The sequence below is a fragment of the Helianthus annuus genome, chromosome 8, assembly GCF_002127325.2.
Source record: "Helianthus annuus cultivar XRQ/B chromosome 8, HanXRQr2.0-SUNRISE, whole genome shotgun sequence".
In the NCBI taxonomy this organism is placed as follows: Eukaryota; Viridiplantae; Streptophyta; class Magnoliopsida; order Asterales; family Asteraceae; genus Helianthus; species Helianthus annuus.
The window spans coordinates 124,998,478-125,007,117 of record NC_035440.2 but is presented as its reverse complement, the minus strand read 5'-3'; the positions used below and the strand labels follow the sequence as shown (position 1 = coordinate 125,007,117).

Genomic DNA, 8,640 nt, shown 5'->3' with positions numbered 1-8,640 from the left:
GAAATGTTAAAACAATGCCTCTAGTGTAAATTTGGTGTTTCGGGTAGTGTCCGGTTGTTCGGTTAGATACTGGTACGTTAAAGTGCTAAACTTTGCAGTTTAGTGTTCTTTATGTACCCTTTTGTGACACTTTTAATTCCCGACACTTAGGAAAGCATTCAGGACCATTTAACCATGTTTCTCCATAATATTAGTGTGTTTAAATGCTGATTTTTGATGATTTCAGCACTTTATGTGAGTTTTAGGCACTTTCCGGCACTTAAACTATTACTAGGAAGGCAATTTTGGGATCCTTACTTTCCTACACACTATACTAGTGTAGTACTTAGTTTCTAGCTCATTTTGTGTCTCAACACACTGCCTGACATTGTACTGAACTTCGTCAGCATATTCCTGATTTATCAGATAACTGTACTAACTGTACTTAATGCATCATTTGAGGCAATATAGCTTTCATGCAATATTGGTATGACATTTGACAATGTATGATGCACATGTTTGTGTATGGCAGTAGTCAGAATGCAGTTAATTGAAATTTCAGCACTGTCATTAAGCACTAATCAAGATTAACTAATTGTACGGATACCTGGATTTTTGACAGTTGTTACACATGTACTGTCATTAATGTACAGATTACTGTTGATTATTGTACGAAATTCATGGAAAAGATCCAGTTGTCACAAAATGGGTCAAAAAGGGCAAACTTCACGACATGGAAATGCACTTTAAGTTTTTTACTAATTTTAGCAACCACCAGTACCGACTTCCATTTTATTGCTGATTTTAGCTACCAAGTAACATCCTATTACCGATTAGAACATCAATACAAATGACATATTCAACCTGTCAGGGCATTATTTTGCTAATTTTTCAAAATTGATGATATTGCATCTTATTAATTTGTTATTTTAGTGTATATGTATATGCCATAGGGAACCAGGTGTAGCATTTAGTTCTCAGCAAATTCCATATTAGCAGTTTAACCAATTAAAATGAGGTTGGTTGCTATCTTGGTGATAAATTATATACATATATATAATATATCCTAAACCTAATCGCATCAGCAATGTTTTTTTTATCAAGGATACATATCAAGTTTTGTAGGCTTCTATCTTTTTCCTTTGACCATCACGTTAAACCTCTTACACATTCACATTGTCACCCCAACCTCTGGATTTACCAATCTCAAGTACGGCGTGCAACAAGTGCCTACCCACGTCGTCAAAGAACTCATCATGCACGAGGTTTGTTGAATTCGTATTCAACCTTTTGCTTCGGTTAGTATTTTTGTTACTCTGAGTTGATATTCCCTTATTTTTAAAACGGTCCAAATTTGAAGCTAATTTGGGTCAGAATGGGTTCAGGCATCATTTATGGGTTAAATTTGTGACAACTGTGTTCTATTAATCATTGTACAATGTAAAACAATGATGATTATTAATAAAACAATGTGCTTTGGTGTTATTATATGTGTTTTGATGTTATTATGTGTGTATTTGTGTTTGGTGATTTTTCAATTTGACTCAAATCCGATTTCAAGCTTTAAATCGCTTTCTGGAAGGTTATACGCGATCTGATGCATAAATATAACCAGTTTAATGCAACAAACACTCCAGAATAGTGAAATAGGCTTAACGTACCTTAAATAACCTCCACATAACTTAGAAATAAGTTTTGGATGGTTTGGTGTGTTGAAATCTAGTTTGTTCGGTTGCAGGGACTATTTGTGTCAAACTGCAAAACTATACCGATTTGTATAGTAACGAACATTCTGAAACTTGATCATAAGTTAAACATACCCTATATAACCTTTACATATCTTAGAAATAGACTTTGAGGGGTTCGGTATGCTAAAATAAACTTTATTGATCAACAGGAACTAAAAGCGTCAAAAAGTGCACAAGTTTGCATTTTCGCACATATTTTACGTTCTGGATATATCCGGACATCTAAAAATTCATGTAATCATTAAAATATTATGTTTTAGTGTTTGGCATGATAAAAATCCATTCATCGCTTGATTTGGATCGTTTTTGCGTTCATTACGACTTCCGTCGTAATTAAGCGAATAACGCGACCGTTCGACCAAACGAACCGACATCCGAGATACTTTTGAGCATGTTTTGAGTTCCCGATAATTTAACTTTATTTTAGAGCCTTGAAATGGGGTTAACGGGGCTTAAAAGTGCAAAAAAAATCAAGTTTTACAAGTGTAGGGACCATTTTTGAAATTTCTGACCAGATTCAATGAACCTAGTCCATTTTGAAGTGTTGATGGTTTTAACCCATGGTTTTGCAAAACCATGGGCTGGTATTCAATGAACCTAGTCCATTATGACTCATATTAGGGGCTCCCATGGTTTTAGAAAACCATGGGCACACATGTAAGGTCCAGATCAAAGCTTAGTTTTCGATGAACGATCTTAACGGTTCTTGAATTCCTATAAATACCCACCCTCACTTCCTCCCAAAGCACACTTGAATCTGATTTTGGCTCTCTAAGTTGAATTTTATGCTTCATACCTGAGAGTAAATCGGATCAAGAGCTTGCGGGGACCTTCTGTAAGTATTCTTTCGTTCTTTTCATTCGTTTTTATCGTTAAAGTCAAACTGCGTTTGACTTTCTGCTTTGACCAGTTTATGGTCAACGCGAAGTTCGTTTGAACTTCATAACGTGAGCGTAATCACGATGGTTATAGTCCCTAGTGACTATACCTACTGATTACCACGTTATCTAGGCTCAGTGACGAGTCGTAGCTTCGGCCAGAATGCGTTTTCTCGCGTATTTTGTAACCAAGCTACTTTTAGGTATCAAAACCGTTTGTTTTAATACCTAACCTTTTTTCTAACTTAACTAAACATGTTTCGACATGTTTAGCTCGTCACTTTTTAGATTAGTGCTTGTGTAGAGTCGTAAGTCAAGCGGACTAAACACCCGCTTAGACTTTCGAACACGACCCGTTTGGTCGATCATTAGGATCCGACCAAACATGTTTAGTGACCATAATAGCATAGGGAATAACCTTCCGAGGTTATACCTTATGGTCACCTAGTTTAGGTAGTTGTATGATAAGTAGTTTATATGCCATAGGTAAATTACCAAAATACCCTTTTCATGAGTAATTGGTAATTAAGCATATGTAACCTAAACTTTTGTCACATAACTGATTATGTAACATATTTAAACATGTTTTGGCATACAATACTTGTCATAGGACTAGTTAGACGTCTCGAATGCGCATTTGCGCACACGACGCGTTAAAGTAGCGTAAGCTACCTTAATGGGTCGCGATGGGTCGAAAGCACTTAGGTTAGGTTCCAATTTAGGATGCAGGCTTTGTTAAACCATATCACATGAGTTCCAACACTCATTTGGTTTACAAGACCTCATTCTATCTGATCATCCGATTTAGGCGTCTATTGTTTGACTAGTGGTTCGATTACTAGGTGCTACTTGATTTCTTTGGTTTACTTGAGTTGGATTGAAGTTCTATTGATCGAGGTTACTTTACACTTCATGTGAGTACATAGTTCCCCTATATTTACTGTTTTTAAATGTTTTGGGGTGATTCATATGTACGAAAGGATTTTCAAGGTTTAAACGATGATTTCAAAAACGATTAAAACGATTTTTACTAAACTAATAACGATTTCAATAATGTGAACAAAACTTATTGGTTTTAGTTACATAACAAATGACATTCATTAGCATTGATCAAGCCGACCAGTATTAGGTTATGGTACCATAGGATCTGACAAATCCCGTTACTTTACTACACCCATGGTTATGTGTGGGGGTTGTGGGTAGCGACTGAATCTGATGTTTGTTAACTTACCCTTTGGTGGTTTGTTAATTCGAGAAGCGAGAAGCGAGGTGATCGAGTCACGAAGGTTTGAATGTTGTTAGCGAGACGACCATAAATAGTTTTTCACAAATTAAAACGAGGATGATTTAAACGATTTTAAACGATTTTAAACGAGTTAACTATTTTGAAACGATCTTAACAAGTTAAACGAGTTGGGTAAACGATTGGTTTTTGGTTAGTGTTTAGATAACGGGACGGGTGTAATGTGATGAAAGCATGGTGGATACGCCGCTGGTACTTCCTATATATAAGTGTTTTCAACATATTACATACCGTGGCGTTATTTAGTTCACTTGTGTAAACGATTTTGAAACGATGTCACACAACGATGTTTTCTAAAAGATATAAACCATACGAGTTTTTAACAAGTTTTTACAAGATGTTTTACTAGTTGGTTTTATAAAACAAATGTTTTTGGGGTTAAGAAGCATGGCTACGATATTTTATAAACTATAACCATCTTGATTTGAGTTGGTTAATTATGTTGCAATACACTTTTCAAAACGAGGTTTGTATTTTGACTCTTGTAGTCTAATAAAGTACTGCAAGATATAAACGAGCCATGTTTCCGATACTCTTATAAAACCTATGTACTCGCTAGCATTTCTTTGCTGACTAAGTTTTTACATATGTTTCAGGTGTTGATGCTTGATTTATTTCTAGGATGCATGTGTCACGTAGGATCTGGACAAGGCCTTAGTGACATAATAACTATGATAGACGATATAAAACTTGTTTGTTCTATGTGTTAAGACAATGAAATGTTTAATTTTACCAATAAAACAAAACTATTTTATATCCATGGTTGTGAAACAATAGCTTCTGTTGCAACACTCCCCGACGTTTCCGCCACGGTTTGTTGTCCTACGTGGTCGGGGTGTGACAGAAGAAGTTGGTATCAGAGCCAATGGTTATAGGGAATTAGGTTATTAGTAATGCTTTGACCTAGACTATAACTTTAGGAACCTAACGCAAGTTTACTTGTGTTTAGATTTTAAAACAATACCGTCACCTACCCTTAGGTGATAACCGCAATAAGTTCGAATCCGCTTTGAAAACTAATCATCTGTTCTAGGATGATTGATTACTAGGTTTTGAACCCTCTGTTATATGGTTTTGAACCCTTTAAGTTTTCAAAATCTCGTCAAAGTTTGGGTCTAAATAGTGTAAACACGTGCAAACTGGAAGAGTGGGTGCCTGTACCCTGGGTCTTATGTCTAAAGCTAGAGTGTTCGTACAAATCCGCAGTATCGGACCAGTCACTCTTACCTGGGAACTCTTGGGGTGAGTGTCCACTTATAGGCGAGCATGTCTTCGGCGATACATTATATCGACCCATTTACTTTGATTAATCTATGCGTGTTGTTTGTTTGTTCGAGTTAACGAACGAATGATCGCCTCTCTTTTGTTTTGTCGATGCCTCTTGTGTTTTTCCAATTGTAGATCCCGCTCGTGGAGGAGAATTTAATCTAAATGCAAATGAGGCTCGAGCTGACCACCTCGTTGTCAATGGTACCTTTCTAGTTAACGGTATGTTTCTTGTTAACAATCGACCTGCATCTATTCTTTTTGATTCTGGAGCCGATAGAAGTTTTGTTTCTTTATCTTTTGAGCCTTTGCTTGCGATACCTAGAACTAAACTGAGGAAACCCTTATCTGTCGAAGTTGCTACTGGTAAACCTCTTGTTCTCGATTCTGTTATTCGTGATTGTCAGTTGAACCTTGATAACCATCTTTTTCCTATTGACCTCACACCGATGCAACTTGGGAGCTTCAACATTATCGTTGGAATGGATTGGTTAACCAAACACCATGCTGAGGTGGTTTGTTTCGATAAGATTGTTCGTATTCCTTTGTCTTCTGGCAATGTTTAGAAATTTGTGGTGAGAAACCTTCAGGTGGATTGAAGCTTATGTCATGTATGGAAGCCCAAAGGTATTTACGAAAATGATATGTTGCTTTTCTAGCACATGTCACCGAGGAGAAAGGCAAGAGCAAGAGTATTGAGGATATTCTGATTGTTCGGGATTATCCAGAGGTGTTTCCTGATGAACTGCCTGGTTTGCCTCCAGTTTGTCAAGTCTAGTTTCATATTGACCTTGTACCCAATGCCAACCCGATTACGAAAGCACCTTATCGCCTTGCACCGTCGGAGATGCAAGAGTTATCGAAACAGCTTCAAGAGTTATCTGATAAAGGATTCATCCGTCCGAGCTTTTCACCTTGGGGAGCTCCTATCCTCTTTTTGAAAAAGAAAGATGAATCTTTTCGAATGTGTATCGATTATCGTGAGCTTAATAAGCTTACCATCAAGAATCGATATCCCCTACCTCGAATTGATGATCTCTTTGACCAGCTGCAAGGTGCTTCATGCTTTTCCAAGATCGATCTGCGTTCTGGGTATCATCAACTTCGTGTTCTTGAAGAAGATATTCCCAAAACTGCTTTCCGCACAAGATATGGGCATTATGAGTTCACTGTCATGCCTTTTGGTTTGAAGAATGATCCTGCTATCTTTATGGACTTAATGGATAGGGTCTGTAAACCTTATTTAGACAAGTTCATTATTGTATTCATCGACGATGTTCTGGTCTATTCGAAGTCTCGAGCCGAGCACGAGCAACATCTTCGCTTAACATTGGAACTCCTGAAGAAGGAACAACTTTTTGCTAATTTCTCCAAGTGTGAATTCTGGCTTAAAGAAGTTCAATTCTTGGGTCATATAGTCAATAAGCAGGGTATTCATGTGGATCCATCCAAGATTGTTGCTATTAAAGACTGGAATACACCAACAACACCTACAGAGATTCGGTCTTTTCTTGGTCTTGCTGGTTATTATCGTCGATTAATTTCCAATTTCTCGAAGATTGTGGTTCCACTCACTGCTTTGACTCAGAAGAATGAGCCTTTTGAGTGGGGACCCAAGCAAGAAGAAGCGTTTCAAACGCTGAAGCATAAGCTTTGTGATGCTCCTGTTCTATCTCTACCCGAAGGAGTTGATGATTTCGTTATCTATTATGACGCGTCAAATCTAGGACTTGGTTGCGTCCTCATGCAACGAGGTAAAGTCATAGCTTATGCGTCTAGACAGCTGAAAATTCATTAGAAGAACTACACAACTCATGATCTTGAGTTGGGAGCGGTGGTTTTCGCGCTTAAAATCTGGAGACACTATCTCTATGGAACGAAGTGTGTGGTTTTCACAGACCACAAAAGTCTCCAGCATATTCTTAATCAGAGAGAGCTGAACATGAGGCAACGACGTTGGGTCGAACTCTTAAGCGATTACGATTGCGAGATTCTCTACCATCCTGGTAAGGCGAATGTCGTGGCCGATGCGCTTAGTCGAAAAGAGCGAGTCAAGCTTCATTCTGTTCAAATGCTATATGATCTTCAGACTCGTGTTCTTCAAGCTAATTTTGTGTTTCACAAAATTTGATGCGTACGGAATTACCACGTCAACTTGAGCTTTAACTCGAAGCAAAGGACGATGGTTTGCTCTATTTCAAAGATCGTTTGTGGATTCCGAAACAAGATGATCTTCGTACCTTGGTAATGGACGAATCTCACAAGTCTTGATATTCTATCCATCCTGGTGCTGATAAAATGTACAAGGATCTTCGTACTAAGTTCTGGTGGCCTGGTATGAAGAAGGATGTTGCCTTGTATGTATCAAAATGCCTGACTTGTCTCAAAGTCAAGGCTGAACATCAACGACCTTCTGGTTTGCTTGTACAACCAGAGATACCGATTTTGAAACGATGTCACACAACGATGTTTTCTAAAAGATATAAACCATACGAGTTTTTAACAAGTTTTTACAAGATGTTTTACAAGTTGGTTTTCTAAAACAAATGTTTTTGGGGTTAAGAAGCATGGCTACGATATTTTATAAACTATAACCATCTTGATTTGAGTTGGTTAATTATGTTGCAATACACTTTTCAAAATGAGGTTTGTATTTTGACTCTTGTAGTCTAATAAAGTACTGCAACATATAAACGAGCCATGATTCCGATACTCTTATAAAACCTATGTACTCGCCAGCATTTCTTTGCTGACTAAGTTTTTACATATGTTTCAGGTGTTGATGCTTGATTGATTTCTAGGATGCATGTGTCACGTAGGATCTGGACAAGGCCTTAGTGACATAATAACTATGATAGACGATATAAAACTTGTTTGTTCTATGTGTTAAGACAATGAAATGTTTAATTTTACCAATAAAACAAAACTATTTTGTATCCATGGTTGTGAAACAATAGCTTCTATTGCGACACTCCCCGACGTTTCCGCCACGGTTTGTTGTCCTACGTGGTCGGTGTGTGACAAAATTTGCCTTAATAAATCATTCTTAACCTCTGTACTTGTGTATTCAGGTGGTGCTTGGGGGTGGCCAGGATGCATCTGCTGTTACCACAACCATCATCGTGCGGGGAAGTTTGAAGCCAAATTTTATGACAAGGTAAACAATATCTTTTGTCAAGTTTTGATTTTTTATATCAGTTTATATATAATACCTATAAGTTAATGGTGTATGTAAAATCACTCAGGTTCTGCAAGAAGAGATTGGAGGCGTTAAAGGACATTTCGGGCCAATTAATGCTTTGGCATTCAACCCGGATGGAGAAAGTTACATTTTTCATCTCTGTTTATATCGAAATCGAGCTTCACTAATGGATCATTTAGTTGATATTTATTTTTTAGGGTTTATGTACGATTTAGTAGTGATTTTTGTTTTTTAATGTATTATAGTTTCTCAAGTGGAGGCGAA

At 37.4% G+C, this 8,640-nt stretch overlaps 1 long non-coding RNA gene across 1 annotated transcript; it reads left to right on the top strand.

Annotated features, from left to right (window-relative positions):
• Positions 1-1,184: 1,184 nt before the first annotated feature.
• LOC110938512 lies at positions 1,185-8,492 on the top strand. Its single transcript, XR_002591448.2, has 3 exons — positions 1,185-1,244; positions 8,246-8,331; positions 8,420-8,492. It is a non-coding gene; the product is annotated as an uncharacterized LOC110938512 (long non-coding RNA).
• The last annotated feature ends 148 nt before the right edge of the window (positions 8,493-8,640 follow it).